This window comes from Myxocyprinus asiaticus, chromosome 13, assembly GCF_019703515.2.
Source record: "Myxocyprinus asiaticus isolate MX2 ecotype Aquarium Trade chromosome 13, UBuf_Myxa_2, whole genome shotgun sequence".
Classification (NCBI taxonomy): Eukaryota; Metazoa; Chordata; class Actinopteri; order Cypriniformes; family Catostomidae; genus Myxocyprinus; species Myxocyprinus asiaticus.
In genome coordinates, this window is record NC_059356.1 from 46,794,061 (window position 1) to 46,810,423 (window position 16,363).

The 16,363-nt window shown below is 42.0% G+C and overlaps 1 pseudogene; it reads right to left on the reverse strand.

The window, feature by feature from the left end:
* Positions 1-784: 784 nt before the first annotated feature.
* On the reverse strand, positions 785-15,619 carry LOC127451005 (junctional adhesion molecule-like; annotated as a pseudogene).
* Positions 15,620-16,363: the final 744 nt, after the last annotated feature.

Below are 16,363 nucleotides of genomic sequence, written 5' to 3' on the forward strand. Positions count from 1 at the left end.
ATAATTTTACTAATTCCACAGTTTATGGATGGTACAGTGGATATGCTTCAATCAAAAATATATATTGTAGCCTATATTTAAGATTTACTCATTTGAATTTCTTAACAAAATTCCATCAAACGGAATTGAGTAATACTTAAGCAATTTAAATGAATAAAACTTACAGTAAATGTATTCAAGTATTTTTTAAGAGTGATACCCTTAGCCCTAAATTTTGGTGTCAGCCCCTGATGTTTTTCCAATTCTAGAGACTGGCTTGCAGTTGCAGAATACAAAAATTATTTTTCAATGTCTTCCATCTTGAAAAAAAAAAAAAAAAAAAAACTTGTTGAATCTTCCCCAAAAATGCTTAGATGATCTTAAGGCCAAGTCTCTCAAAACCGATCACATTTATTTTTGGTGACATTCAACAGAATTGTCCTTATGAAGATGTTGATAAAGTGAAGTTTTATTATGACAACGCTATTGGATATTGACACAAATCTTTGTATTTATTCACCAAAATGCATTGAAAATACCATATACTAAACATTTGGTTACAGTGTTGCTTGATTACGTTCTGCTCTGTCTGAGCAGAATGCTGTAAAGAATAACGTAAAACAATGTAATATTATAAATTATAGTAAATCTACCTACACATAACCATTAAAACGATCAATTTAAAAGTCCTGACTACAAAAATCTACAGACATTATTCTGTTATTGCTGCTGGCTGCTAAATTTAACTATTCTTTTAAAGAATTTAACTTAGAAACTTTTTTCTAATATTTGTAATTAACACCATTAATTATTTGTTTCTTCAGTCCTGCACCCATGAAGTCAAGTGTGTATTTTTTACATGTTTTATTGCTGCCTTACCCAGTTGTTCCAGTTCTACAGTTGTGTTGGCTGAAACTCCTCCAGCAAACACTTGACACATATAAACTCCTTTGTCTTCAGTTCTGACACTCTTCAGTCTGAGATAGAAGTTTCCTTTGGAGATTTCATCAGTGAAGAACTCAACTCTGTCTCTGAATTGCTCATGTGATGAAGCCAGCATAATCTCATTGTTTTGGTAGAGCAGGACCAGAACATCTTCATCTTTATCTGTTTTCTTCCATGAAACCTCTTCAATCTCTTCAGGTGTGATGTGAGAGTCCACAGAGCAGTTCTGAGTGACATCATCACCCACATATGCAGATATGGAATGACTCGATCCTGATATTATCAGATGGTCTAAAGGATTAAAAAATTTTGAAGTTCACAAAAGAAAATCAAATTTCATTTCATTTCATTTGCACCAGAATTCATGTTCTTCTCACTCACCAACAATGTTTATGTGGACCACAGTTTCATCAGAATCCTGCCCACTGAACACTTTACATGTGTATTGTCCCTCATCTTCCACTGTCACATTGTTCAACAGGAGGGAGAAGTTTCCATGTTGAATCTGGTCAGTAAAGAAATGAGCTCTATCATGATAATCCTGCTGCTGGGCCTCTGGTCGACTCTCACCATCTTGATACAGATGAACCAGAGTCTCTGATTCTGATCAAATCCAGTCCTCCTCCAGTCCTTCAGATAGTAAGGCTTTGTCAACCAAACAAGGCAAGACCACTGAACCTCCCAGAGGAACAATCAGAGGATCAGAGGGACCTTTCACAATGAGCTCTGTAAAGGAAAAGACACTTTGTTTCTACTGTGTAACAATGAGGAAGAGAATGTCAAAGCAATTTTTATTTTTCTCTAAACATAAACTGTTACTACGTACAATCATTATCAATCAATATGGTTTGTATGCATGAAAAGAAAACAAAAAACAAATAAAAAACAACAACAACATTAGCATTATAGATAAAATACATGCTTAATATAAAACATAGTCACATTGAGCAGATGCTTCATTCAAAGTGACTTTTCAGAACTCAAGTTACATGAAATTAAAGGACTGAGATCTCTTTAAACGTTTGTGTAAGGACTGTACATGATAAACATTTTGTGCAAAAGGTTTTTGTTTTCTTTTTAAGTGTGTCATGATTGCCACCTTTAACTAAGACTATTGTGTAGAAAAAGAAAAAAAAATGTTTTGGGACATAAACGTCATACAATTGCATGCTGACACCAGACTCCAGTGTTGAATAAATATACGTCACCGTTAACAGCCATTACAGACTAATATCAAATTGTAACAACCAGTACATACACGTACACATTAAATAATAAATAAATAAATAAAAATACAAATAAATAAAAGGTTATAGGGGTTACATTAAGTACAACCATAATTGTTCAAAAATAATGAAAATGAAACTTTTCAGCATTTTTAAGGCACCAGAAATACTGGAACAGCTATATTTTTAAAAACATGCAGTGGGGTTGTTTTTATTTTTTTTATTTTTTTTATTTTATTTTATTTGTATCTAAATGTATGGAAAAATTCAGCAAAAGCATAATTTTTAAAAACAAAAATCCCTTTCCTCATTTATTAGACCAAATGTTACAATATCCCAAGAAATAACAGTTATAACATATACTTTATGTTTTATCTAATTGATCTGCCAGTTACTGAGAGCTTTGCTGATGATTTTACATTATGGATATGTACACTATAAAAATTTTTTTTTTAAAACGTAAAAAAACGGTCAAATGACTGGCAGGTCAAACATTTAACATAAACTGAAATAACATTTCCCTATCTGTCACTCACTCGACGTTGTGTCGATGTAGTGACACTAGGGGTCACTCTTGGGAGCCCGAGACACCTCTGGTCTTTGATAAAAGGCCAATGAAAATTGGCGAGTGGTATTTGCATGCCACTCCCCCGGACATACGGGTATAAAAGGAGCTGGTATGCAACCACTCATTCAGATTTTCTCTTCGGAGCCGAACGGTCATGCTCACTGAGCTGAATTCCCACAACTGTTCATTCACCTCTGCTGGATCTGACGGCGCATTTCAGCGGCTTCTCCCCCCTCTGCACTGGTGCACTGCAGAGAATGCCCCTGGGCGCTTCAGCAGAAATAAAAGGGTATATTTCTCTAAAAAGAGTATACTTCTCTAAAAGAGCGGCACACACGGAACTTTCTAAAGATGCTTTTCCGATTGTGTGTAATTCCTGGTTGTGCTCGTTATCTCTCGCCTTCTGACAGTCACGATCACTGTCTTTCGTGTCTGGGCACTGCTCACGCGGAGACAGCATTTGTGGATGTCATGTTCTCATAGCGAGGAAATGTCCATGGCAACGTTGCGGTCGTGGCTCGCCTTCGTAAGAAAGCGAGCCACCCCAGAGGCTCCCCGCCTCGGTCCTTTTACCCACGGGTATGAGGCCAGCGTGGCTAGCATTGGGGGCGATTTGGGGACCCCAATGGGACTGCCTCCACCGGGTATCCCCTCGCGGACCTCCCATTCCCCAGCACGCTCGTCTGCCCCGATCGGGCTTCCGGATGAGTCCGCTGGCTTGTCTCACGGCGAGTTCGACCTCTTATTCGGAGCCTGTGAAAGTGATGAGCTCTCGAGCGCAGCATCGGAGAGCAGGCTCGTCCAGTCGGAAGCCTCAGCTGGGCTCCTCCCTTCGGGGATGACTGCCCAGTCACAGGCTGATGCAGAGATGACGACATGCTTTCCTGGGCAGCCGCGAGCGTCGGCTAGAGTGGAACCCTCTGCTCTCCCTGAACCCTCGCGGCTCGGTGATTGGTTCCTCGGCCTCCACCCTGCACGCCATGGCTCTCCTGCAAGTCCGCCAAGGCGCTAAAGGAACTGCACGAGGGTAGTTCCGCCCCAGGATTGATGCAGGAACTGCGCTTGGTGACCGACCTCGCTCTCCGAGCGACGGAGGTCACGGCATGGTCTCTTGGGCAGACGATGGCCACACTAGTGGTCCAGGAGCGCCACCTTTGGCTCAACCTGGTTGAGAAGGGCGTGGCCGACAAGACACGGTTCCTTGCTACCCCCATTTCCCAGGCGGGCCTATTCAGCGACACCGTCGAGGACTTTGCCCAGCAGTTCTCGATGGTGGAGCAGTAGACAGATGCTAACCAGCATATCCTGCCCCGGCGCGGCTCAAGATCCTGCACCCCGTCTACTCATCGTCAAGGGCATCCCACTGCAGTGACTGCACCGGCTCCGCCGCAGCCCGCCCCTTTGGCCCGGCCCCGGCGTGGAGCCCACCGCAGGAAGCAGACGCCACCCGTCTCGCGGCCGCCCAGAACCCGTGAAAGGCTTCAAAGCGCCCTTGAGAAGGGTGACCCAGGGACAATGAAACCCGCTGCACTGGAGCTGGTAAGCAGATCTCTCCATCTTTTTGTTACCTTTTGCATTTAATTGCGCTGCATGCCCAATTGGCTGCAGTACTCAAGAGCTCAGCAAGAGCGGTTTCCTTGTCCCTGGGTCACATATCCGGTGTGCACAGCCATCATCATGACCACCGTCCACTACTCTATTTGGCAGGTTTGGCGCTGCAGCAGCGGTCTCCCGCCCCTGAGTGCCCAGCTGTGGCACAAATCTGCACCTGATGTGACAGTCTCCATGGGTCACGAGGACAGGCCTCTTCCTCCCCCATCCCAGGCTGTTCCATGGGTGGTCACAAGGAGCCAGGTAAGTGCTTCGATGTCCTTAGACTCAGCATGGCCATGATGTGGTGTGGCACCTCGAGCTCCGCTCCGCCGTGAGGCCCCACCTGCCGGTACGTCCAATGACGTCCCTTTGGTCCCCCTTGTGCAGAACTTGGACGCATGGCTTGCGCTTTCCAATCTGTCGCTAGGGCTGGTCCGGACCGTCCGACTTGGCTACGCGATTCACTTCGCTGGGCGTCCGCCCAGGTTCAGCGGTGTCCACTTCACCTTGGTGAAGGACAAAAACGCTGCTACTTTGTGCGGAGATCGCTACCCTCCTATGGTAGTGCGCGATAGAACCTGTCCCTCCAGCCGAGATGAAGAAGGGGTTTTTCAGCCCCTACCTCATCGTACCGTAAAAAGGCGGTGGGTTGCGGCCAATCTTGGACCTGTGAGTACTGAACTAGGCTTTACACAGACTCCCGTTCAAGATGCTGATGCAAAAACGCATTCTGGGGAGCGTCCGGCATCAAGATTGGTTCGCGGCGGTAGACCCGAAGGATGTGTACTTTCACGTCTCGATCCTTCCTCGACATAGACCCTTCCTATGGTTCGTGTTCGAGGGTCAGGTGTATCAGTACAAAGTCCTCCCTTTCGGCCTGTCCCTGTCTCCTCGCGTCTTTACGAAGATCGCAGAGGCTGCCCTTGCCCCGTTAAGCGAGGTGTGCATTCGCATTCTCAACTACCTTGACGACTGGCTAATCCTAGCTCACTCTCGAGACATGTTGTGCACACACAGGGACCTGGTGCTCTCACACCTCAGCCGGCTAGGGCTTCGGGTCAACTGGGAAAAGAGCAAGCTCCTCCCGGTTCAGAGCATCTCTTTTCCCGGATTGGAGTTGGACTCAGTCTCCTTGACGGTGTGCCTTACGAACGAGCGCGCCCAGTCGGTGCTGGCCTGTTTGAAGGCAGCGGTTCCACTGAAACTTTTTCAGAGGCTCCTGGGGCATATGGCGTCCTCGACGGTGGCTGCTCTGGTACGCCCTGACTGAGACCCCCTCGGCATAAACGCGCTGGCACACAGCTGGCCCCCTGGCATGCGCAAATATGTGTTTTCCCCCAGTGAACCTACTTGCACAGAACCTGTGCAAGGTCAGGGAGGATGAGGAGAAGGTCGTCCTGGTAGCACCCTACTGGCCCGCCCAGACGTGGCTCTCGGACCTCACGCTCCTTGCGACAGCATCCCCCTTGGGGAATTTCCCTGAGGAAGGATCTTCTTTCTCAGGGACAGGGCACCATCTGGCACCCGCGCCCAGACCTCTGGAATCTCCATGTCTGGCCCCTGGATGGAACGTGGAAGACCTAAGCATTTTACCAGGCTAGGGCCCCCTCTACGAGGCGCCTGTATGCCTTTAAGTGGTATCTGTTCGCTAAGTGGTGTTCTTCCCGAAGGGAAGACCCCCAGAAATGCACAGTCGGATCAGTGCTTTCCTTCCTGCAGGAGAGGTTGGATGCTCCTCGTTCCCTCATGGGGCCTCTCTGTAGTACTTCAGGGTCTACAGAGAGCCCCCTTTGAGCCTTTGCAGTCAGCCGAGCTTACTTCCTTCAATAAGGTAGGTGACCTGCAAGCATTCTCTGTCAGCGAAACTTGCCTGGAGTTCAGTCCGGGATACTCTCATGTGATCCTGAGACCCCGATTGGGCTATGTGCCCAAGGTTCCCACCACCCCTTTTAGGGACCAGGTGGTGAACCTGCAAGCACTGTCCCAGGAGGAGGCAGACCCAGCCCTGTCATTGCTGTGTCCGGTGCGTCACCTCCCTTGGAGCTGAAGACGTGTGCCATTAATTCCCGGTAGTGTTCACAAACTTTGTTCCCTGGTTGACTTCCTCCGAGCCCTGTGGCAGTCAAGTTTTCGGAGAGACTCGCTGCCGGCCCAGTACATGTGCGAACTAAGAGTCCTGTTCTGGGGTAGGTGCTCTGCATGTGGCAGTTCCCTGTAAGGCTAACCCCATGCGATATATATCTTCCACTAATTCGTTTCCCTGTTGGCAAACTGCGTCTTCCTTGGGCAGAGCCCCTCTGCCTCAGTCTCCATGTTTGTAGTAACTCCTCCCCCATTGGGCAGGATCTACCTTGAAGACTCTCCACATGGTTGGAAAGACCATGTGACGTATTTTTCCACTTAAATATCCCCCCTCACTTTGGGCGAGGTGTGGTCTCCGTGGTGTCTTCCCCATGGGAGGGACAACGCCCGGACTAGACCTGGCGGCCCAGTCGGATAATCCCCCTTCTTTTTTAGGGAGTGGAAAAAAAGAAGAGGAAAGGAAGCCACGACTGGGTTAAGCCTGTCTCTATCTTTTGGGTAGTCGACTTGTCCCCAAAAAGGGCTGTTCGACACTCATAACTATGTTGGGGGAGGTTACGTGTCCATCTGGTGTGCTGGCTATGAGGCACACAGTAGTCTGCCCACCACACACCGCCACTTCACATAACACAGTTCAGCCAATTGTGGCATTTCGTATAGGGACCCCTAGTGTCACTACATCGACACAACGTCGAGTGAGTGACAGATAGGGACCGTCATGGTTACTTGTGTAACCTCCGTTCCCTTATGGAGGGAACGAGACGTTGTGTCCCTCCTGCCACAACGCTGAACTACCTGCTGAAATGGCCGGACCTTATATCGGCTCCTCAGCATAAAACCTGAATGAGTGGATGCATACCAGCTCCTTTTATACCCGTATGTCCGGGGGACTGGCATGCAAATACCACTCGCCAATTTTCATTGGCCTTTTATCAAAGACCAGAGGTGTCTCGGGCTCCAAAGAGTGACCCCTAGTGTCACTACATCGACACAATGTCTTGTTCCCTCAATCAGGGAATGGAGGTTACACAAGTAACCATGACGTTTTAGACCATGAAGTGAATTAAAATGTTTAGACCGCTAAATGAAATAACATGTTTAAATAGTAATTTAAAATAGCGTGTTAACACTCTAAGTTGAAATGACATGTTTAAACTATAAAATGTAATTATTTGTTTTGACTGTTCATTTAGAAAAAAAAAAACGTTTTGACTGTAAATAGAAATAACATTGTTAAACCGTTGACTAAAAAACAACAATATCATATTTTCACTGTAAATATTGTGACTCGCCAAGAAACTTATTTCAGTTTTTTAACCCTAAAAGTTAAAGTAGGTTTACTCCATTATGTATTTTAAACTCATTTAGACTTAGACTTCTTTTCAGGATCTTTTAAATTCAAGCTGGACTCTACACCACAGTGGTAACCCCCAAAACTCCAACATTACAGAAACTCTACAAAATCTCAACATAACAGAACATTAAATACTTACAAATTACCCCCTTCATTAATTTTGAACCAAAACATGTAACATTGCTCTTAATTTTGAACATTTACTCTCTCCATCAAGTCTCATGCAAGGTATGCTGGGGAAAAAAATCCACAGTAGAATACTGTAAATTTACAGTTCACTACAGTTTATATTATTAAATGATAAAAACTTAAAATATAAGCCTTCTGGAACTACAAATATCTGTTTTTCACTTTATCTGCTTTTTATTGATTTATTTTTAGTCTATAATGTTAAACACTGTAACTACAAAAGGCCACATGATGATTTAAAGTTCATCATGAGTGACCTTTCCAGGAACAATAATTAAATTAATATGCATGCATAGACTCACACAAACACAAAACACCATCCCGGTAACACGTGACACTAAAATTCTGTAATTAACATTAACTAAACTGAATAAAATATAGCATAGAACACACCATTGTACATAACTGATATAAAAAATAAGAAGAAACATACTGTATATTTTTCCATATAATACAATGAAATGTGATGCCTCACGCAGGGAATTCTGGGAATGCCCAATTATTGTTTTTCACTGTGATTTTAACAAAAGTGTACCGTAAAAGTGCATGTAATCTCTTGTTTTTTTTTTTTGTTTTTTTTACAATATTTTTCTGTATTGTCTTATTAAATATATTATAATTGTTTTACTGTATATTATAAGGGAAACCAATTAATTTTGTTTACTGTAGCATACGAGCAGCAAATATGTATTTTACTTTGGAGTTTACAGATTAATTTTGACACTTTAAATTATTTGTTGAGTTTCTTCATTATTATGAATACAGCATGAATTGAATATCTTGTGTTGCAAATGTAGCGACCAATAAAGTACAAAACATAACATATAAGTAAAATATTTTTTTTTCAATTAGCAATATTTGCTGAATATTATAATTATTATTTGCTGAAAATGTACATTTGTTGTGAATAAATGTATTTTTATGGGAATTTAACACTTTTATTAAACTAATTTTAATTCATGTTCAATTATAACTAATGGTTGCTGCTGGAAGAGGTATTAGGGAGTCCAGAAGGGTGCTCACCCTGCGGACTGTGTAGGTCCTAATGCCCCAGTATAGTGATGGGGACACTATACTGTAAAAAGGCACCGTCCTTCGGATGAGACGTTAATGGAATTTTGTTATGAAATTGAAATGCAAACATCTTAAAAATATTGTTAACTATGTACCATTGGCAAACATCGGGAGTGACATAAATATACAGTAAAGAAAATCCATCTTCAATAATGAAAATTAGATGAAACAATCACATCCTAAAATATTATTGAAAATTAGAGATTGTGACAGAGGATGCAGACAGGCAAAGGATGCGTCTATATATAGGCTACTTTACTTTCCCTTTCTGAAAACATCTGCGTGTCAAGACTTGTTTTATCTCAGGTGAAGCAGAACTAGCTCAGAACACACAAACACCTTTCAAAGAACAGTTTCTGTCTCTTTTGCTGCTTGTGCGGATATAGTGAACAAAATCTACATTATGCACAAAATAAATAAATAATTTGACAATTTTATAATAAACGCTACTTGTTTTACAACAGAAACAGCAAAAGTTACTCTATTATCTGACCAGATTCTTTTAACTATATTATATACAAATCACTCCTTTTTGTTTACATTTTGCATACTGTCCCAAGTTTTGGGGAATTTTTTGGAAAGTTTGTAGAATAACAGTATACTGGCTTTGTTAAGCTGATAATGTTCTGTATGTTAACATCAGTTAATGCATTAGGTACTGTACCATGAATAAACAATAACAATTTTTTTTAGATTAAATTAAACCAAGTTAGTTTAGTTAGTATTCTAAAAGCTGTATAACATATACAACTTTAAATTTTTAAAATATATTTTAATGTTGAAATTAACAGGAACGAAGATTAATAAGTGTTGCAAAAGCACAGCTATTTGTTAGTTCATGTTAACAACCTTTTTTGAAGTGTTACCTATATGTGTAATCCATGAACTTGTACTTTATGGACCAGTGGAAAAACACATTTTCAGAATGTTCTGATTTACAGAATATATTACAAAATCAATACATTTTAATTTCAATATTTATTTTGACAATTTGGTGGACATTTCTGGTGTTGTATAGCAAAATGTGTGCACAAAATGTGGTCAAACTCCACACACACAATCTATCTGCATCCTTCAAAAATGATCCATAACAAACACTCAGTTTTAACATACAACTCTTCTGAACACATTTAATGCTATTTATAAGCATTTTGTTTACATTTTATATTTACCCAAAGAATTTTAAATCAATGTACAAAACTGAGAGCTCTCTTGCACAATGTATGTTCTCATGTTTCTAACATGAGAGGGTGCTGGAAAGCAGGTGTTGCAAGACTCTGTTGTCGCAAAACTCTGGTTCTTAAAGGGGCCACATCCAATTTATGACAAGAGTTAAATTACATTTAAAAGTGGACTTTTTAGGTAACGGCACTTCGATGTTCCAGGGTGAATTCAAAACTGCATTTTCTGCTTTCTTGAAGGGCACTTTTGTGGGAGGGGATGCCACTCAAAAGCTTGTTCAAAATGAAAGTGAAAAAAAAAAAAATATTTTCTCGAAGGGCCCTTCGAGAAATTGTTAGCAAAGGGTACATTCATTTAGTAATGCCATGTTTCCTTCAGAGTACCCACTTCAAGGGCTCTGCACTTCATAGTGAGTAGGGCAAAGGGAGGATTACTTGTGATTGGAATTCACCTCCTATCTGCTATATTTTTTAATTAATTCATTCATTCATTCATTCATTTTCTTTAATACAACCGCGATTTACAAATAAATCTCATAATAACACATAATTACTGTTATTGTGAGACTATTGCACCTCTTCATGCCCCCATTCTGTGCATGTCAAGATGGATGGATGGATGGAAGAATGTATAAATGGATAGATGGATGGATGGATGAATGGATAGGTGGTTGGATGGAGTTAGAGCTTTCACACACTAATTGAGGAAAAGAGGAACAATGAATGGAGGATTTTTTATATTTATTTTTTCAGTAGCTAGGTAAAGGTTTCTCATGTGAAAAATGTTATGTTTATTCTCGTCAGTCTTTGTACAATTTAGCAAAAAGCACCTTTCCACATAGGCCTACTGTATATTGTATTACAGCGCTACTTGCTGGTAAAATACTTTAATATTATAAATTATGTAAGCCTACATACAGCCACTAAAACAATCATCTTAAAATCAGCAAAAAGTAGTGTCCTGAATACAAATATCTAATGATATAGACTGTATACAGTATGTGTCACTGTTGTGCCTGTTATTGCTGCTTGCAGCTAAATTTAGCCATTCTTTGAAATCATTTCTTTTAGAAAAGAGACATATTTGTAATTAGTTTAACACCATTTATTATTACATTTACTATACAGTCCTTTAACCATAAAATAAAGTGTGAGTTAGGAATTTTCAGGATTGGACCCTAAGTATCAAGTCAGGTCTGCAGTCGCTGTCTCGATCCGGATCCTCGCGAGGGGAGAAATAAGTGACAGACACAGAGCATGCGTCAAAGATTTCTTGTACTTTATTGTTCAGCGCAGCATTATATATCTTTGTAATAACAAAAAAAGCAGTACACTAACTACATTATCCAATGAGATTAAACATTACCTTCTTTGGAGAAAGCATACATAAAGATTCTACATTAATTATGTAAATGTTACAAGATATTCTAGAACAGAGGAGTGGTATTTAACCTTTAACTTGAGACACTCAGAGAAGAAAAACAGGGAACCCTTTCCACATGATTTCCATTACTGACACACACACACACACACACACACACACACACACACACACACACACACACACACACACACTATGAAAATAGGAACTGAATACTAGCTGTTAAATGTGAGCTTGAACATATGTCAACTGAGAGGTCAACTGAGAGGTGTTGTCTCCTTTCTCACAATGCCCGCTTTGATCCTGGAAGGATCACTCAGAATCTCAGTTGACTTCGACAGTGGGTAAGCATACATAATGAAGCGCGATTACTCCGTGCATCCTTCCGAAGTTTTCGTCCCTCCTCTGGTCCTCCTAATTCTCAAGTTCCCGGTTAAGCACTGGTGCTGCGTGTTCAGCTCCTCCAGTACTTTCACCATTCACTTTCGAAATAGTCAGACTCTCCTCATGTGCAGGTTTCACGCGGCTTGCGTGTATCCACTGTGATTGCAGATCCATTAGCACTCCGGTTTTGGTCACCGCCAGGACAGTAGCTGGGCCCAGATACTTTGGCTCCCCCAACTTAGTAGGTTTTAGACATCTGATCAGGACCTGTTGATAAATGGGTGAGTAGGGCTATCTGCAGGCAGAGGGAGAGAGAGAGAGACATCACCATTTATGCCACTTAATGTCTTAATGAGGGAATCCACATATTCTGCAATCACCACTTCCGTGTCACCTGTGGAAAGAGAGACAGCATGGCATTTGACCCATGGGGTCAGGAAAGGCCTACCCATTAGAATTTCAAATGGAGAATGCTTAGTGGTAGAGTATGGTGACATTCTGAGCTCAGTCAACACAGCTGGCAATACATCAGCCCATGTTCTTCCTGTTTCAGTACAGGCCTTGTGTAGGCGTTCTTTCAGAATGCAGTTAGTTCTCTCCACTACACCAGCTGACTGTGGATGATATGTTAAAATGCCAGTTTATGTTTAGTTCTTTTGCTAAGAGCTGTGTTACCTTTTCAATGGCCGATGGGATACCGAACCTCGGTATTATTTCTTAAGCTAAAATTTTAACCATGGTCTTAGCATTTTCCCTCGCACATGGGAAGGCTTCCTTCCAATTGGAGAAGCAGTCCACAATGACTAATATAGTTTATTGTTTCGACACGGCAGCATGTGGGTAAAATCAATTTGCAGATGTTGAAATGGTTGTTCCGGATGCGGTAACGAGTCATGTTTTATAGGCTTATGTCTGTTATTCTGTGCACATGTTAAACATGAATCCAGGATTAAATTTACTGCATTCCAAACCCCGTTTATGCAATAAGTTTGATTAATCGACTGAATTACCTTTTCTTTTGACACATGAGAAATACCATAATAATGTCTGCAAAGTACTACAATGGCTGTTTTTGGTAAAGCTAGGTGGCCTTGTTTGTCTCATTACAAATTATTTTGATCTGGTTTTACTTCATTAGAGGCCCAGTGTTGGAGATCAGATTCAGCTTGATTTAGATCAGGGCTTACCACAACTTCCTTCGCCGCTCATTTCGTAACCTCATCAGCTAATCTGTTTCCCATTGCCTCCTCAGACTGTCCTGTCATGTGTCCTGCAAATTTTATTATGGCCAGTTTAGCAGGCAACTGTGTTGCTCTCAGAAGCTCTGCTACTAGGTTATGATGGGATATCGGTTTGCCACGGCTGTCATACGGGCAAAATCGTGCACCACTCCATATGCGTATTTTGAGTCTGTGTATATATTGATTGATTTGTCTTTGGCCAGTTGGCATGCTCTAATCAATGCAAACAGCTCAGCTGCTTGTGCAGATTTGTATGGAAGCGAATATGCATCGATAATACGATTTAGAAGTTCAGTTACGGCATAACCACACCAGTATACAGCATCATTCGGTTTTGAACATGACCCATCTACAGTTGTGCTCAAAAGTTTGCATACCCTGGCAGAAATTGTGAAATGTTGGCATTGATCTTTTATTTAAGGATAGTGATCATATGAAGCCATTTATTATCACATAGTTGTTTGGCTCCTTTTTAAATCATATTGTAACAGAAATCACCCAAATGGCCCTGATCAAAAGTTTACATACCCTTGAATGTTTGGCCTTGTTACAGACACACAAGGTGACACACACAGGTTTAAATAGCAATTAAAGGTTAATTTCCCACACCTGTGACTTTTTAAATTGCTATTAGTGTCTGTGTATAAATAGTCAATGAGTTTGTTAGCTCTCACGTGGATGCACTGAGCAGGCTAGATACTGAGCCATGGGGAGCAGAAAATAACTGTTAAAACACCTGCGTAACAAGGTAATGGAACTTTATAAAGATGGAGAAGGATATAAAAAGATATCCAAAGCCTTGAAAATGCCAGTCAGTACTGTTCAGTCACTTATTAAGAGGTGGAAAATTCAGGGATCTCTTGATACCAAGCAAGGTCAGGTAGACCAAGAAAGATTTCAGCCACAACTGCCAGAAGAATTGTTTGGGATACAAAGAAAAACCCACAGGTTACCTCAGGAGAAATACAGGCTGCTCTGGAAAAAGACAGTGTGGTTGTTTCAAGGAGCACAATAGGACGATACTTGAACAAAAATGAGCTGCATGGTCGAGTTGCCAGAAAGAAGCCTTTACTGTGCCAATGCCACAAAAAAGCCCGGTTACAATATGCCCAACAACACCTTGACATGCCTCACAGCTTCTGGCACACTGTAATTTGGAGTGACGAGACCAAAATAGAGCTTTATGGTCACAACCATAAGCGCTATATTTGGAGAGGGGTCAACTAGGCCTATAGTGAAAAGAATACCATCCCCACTGTGAAGCATGGTGGTGGCTCACTGATGTTTTGGGGGTGTGTGAGCTCTAAAGGCACAGGGAATCTTGTGAAAATTTATGGCAAGATGAATGCAGCATGTTATCAGAAAATACTGGCAGACAATTTGCATTCTTCTGCACGAAAGCTGCGCATGGGATGCTCTTGGACTTTCCAGCATGACAATGACCCTAAGCACAAGGCCAAGTTGACCCTCCCATGGTTACAGCAGAAAAAGGTGAAGGTTCTGGAGTAGCCATCACAGTCTCCTGACCTTAATATCGTCGAGCCACTCTGGGGAGATCTCAAACGTGCGGTTCATGCAAGACGACCAAAGACTTTGCATGACCTGGAGGCATTTTGCCAAGATGAATGGGCAGCTATACCACTTGCAAGAATTTGGGGCCTCATAGACAACTATTACAAAAGACTGCATGCTGTCATTGATGCTAAAGGGGGCAATACACAGTATTAAGAACTATGGGTATGCAGACTTTTGAACAAGTGTCATTTCATTTTTTTCTTTGTTTCCATGTTTTGTTTTATGATTGTGCCATTTTGTTATAACCTACAGTTGAATATAAATCCCATAAGAAATCAAAGAAATGTGTTTTGCCTGCTCACTCATGTTTTCTTTAAAAATGGTACATATATGACCAATTCTCAAAGGGTATGTAAACTTTTGACCACAACTGTATATATCAGTGATCCCCCTCCTCCAGGGTGGATGAGGAAATGTCCGGCCTGCAAGAAGTGGATGCATGCAGACAATCCAAGCAATCATGTGAGTCATCAGAAAACTGGCCATTGGTTAACAACTTATGCAATGACAAATTTGGACCATGCACAACGGAGGTTGGTTTAATAGTCAGATTAGCAGTAGCCAACAAAATAGCCTCATACCCCGTTTGACATTGTGCTGTCATGTGCTGTGTAGTAATATTATGCATAATTGCTCCTACCTGATGCGAGGTGTGCACAGTCAAAGGGTGTGAAAGAACGATGTGTTCTGCATCTTGTACCATCAATGCCGCAGCAACCGCCCGCAGACACGCAGGGAGGCCTTTGGCGACTGCATCCAATGTCTTTGACAAGTACGCCACCAGTCTATATGTTCCACCATATGACTGGGTGAGGATCGCTGCTGCTGTACCTCCAGCCTCATGCATTTACAGATAGAAAAGTTCACCATAGTTTGGCAGATCTAGAGCTGGTGGGGAACTTAAACTGTTACGCAAGTGCTTGAAAGCCATGTCCATTTCAGCAGTCCATTTTATGGGCTCTTCGTCCTCTGAGAGTGTGGCCTCTCTCAATATCTTGTCATACAATGAGCAGTTCGGAACCCAGGCTTGACAATAATTAACCAAGCCCAGAAAACTTTGCATTTGGGTCTTTGTTATCGGACGTTGAACGGTGGTTATTGTTTTGATTCTATTTGTGGAAAGACAAACTGTTCCTTTCTGAAGCTCATGACCCAGATATTCAACTATTGGTTTCACCCATTGAAGCTTGTCTTTTGATGCCTTGAAACCAGGATGTCATCAGCGTATTGCAGCAGACAGGTCTGTGGTGGCAGCTTGGTGTCTTTCAAAGTAGCATGCACTACAGCAGAGAACACAGCAGGCGAGTCTCTAAATCCCTGGGGCATTCTTGTCCACGTGTATTGTTGGCCTCCGTACGTGAACGCGAACAGGGGCTGCATGACAGGCGAGACTGGCACACTGAAAAAGACAGAACACAGATCAATAACAGTAAAATAAGTGTGGTCTGCTGGAACAGAATGAAAAGTTGTGCACACATCTGGCACCACAGGAGACAATGGAACAATTAAATCATTAATTTTCCTCAAATCTTGTGTTAGTCGCCATGTACCATTAGCATTTTTGACAGGATTGATTGGTGTGTTATATGGA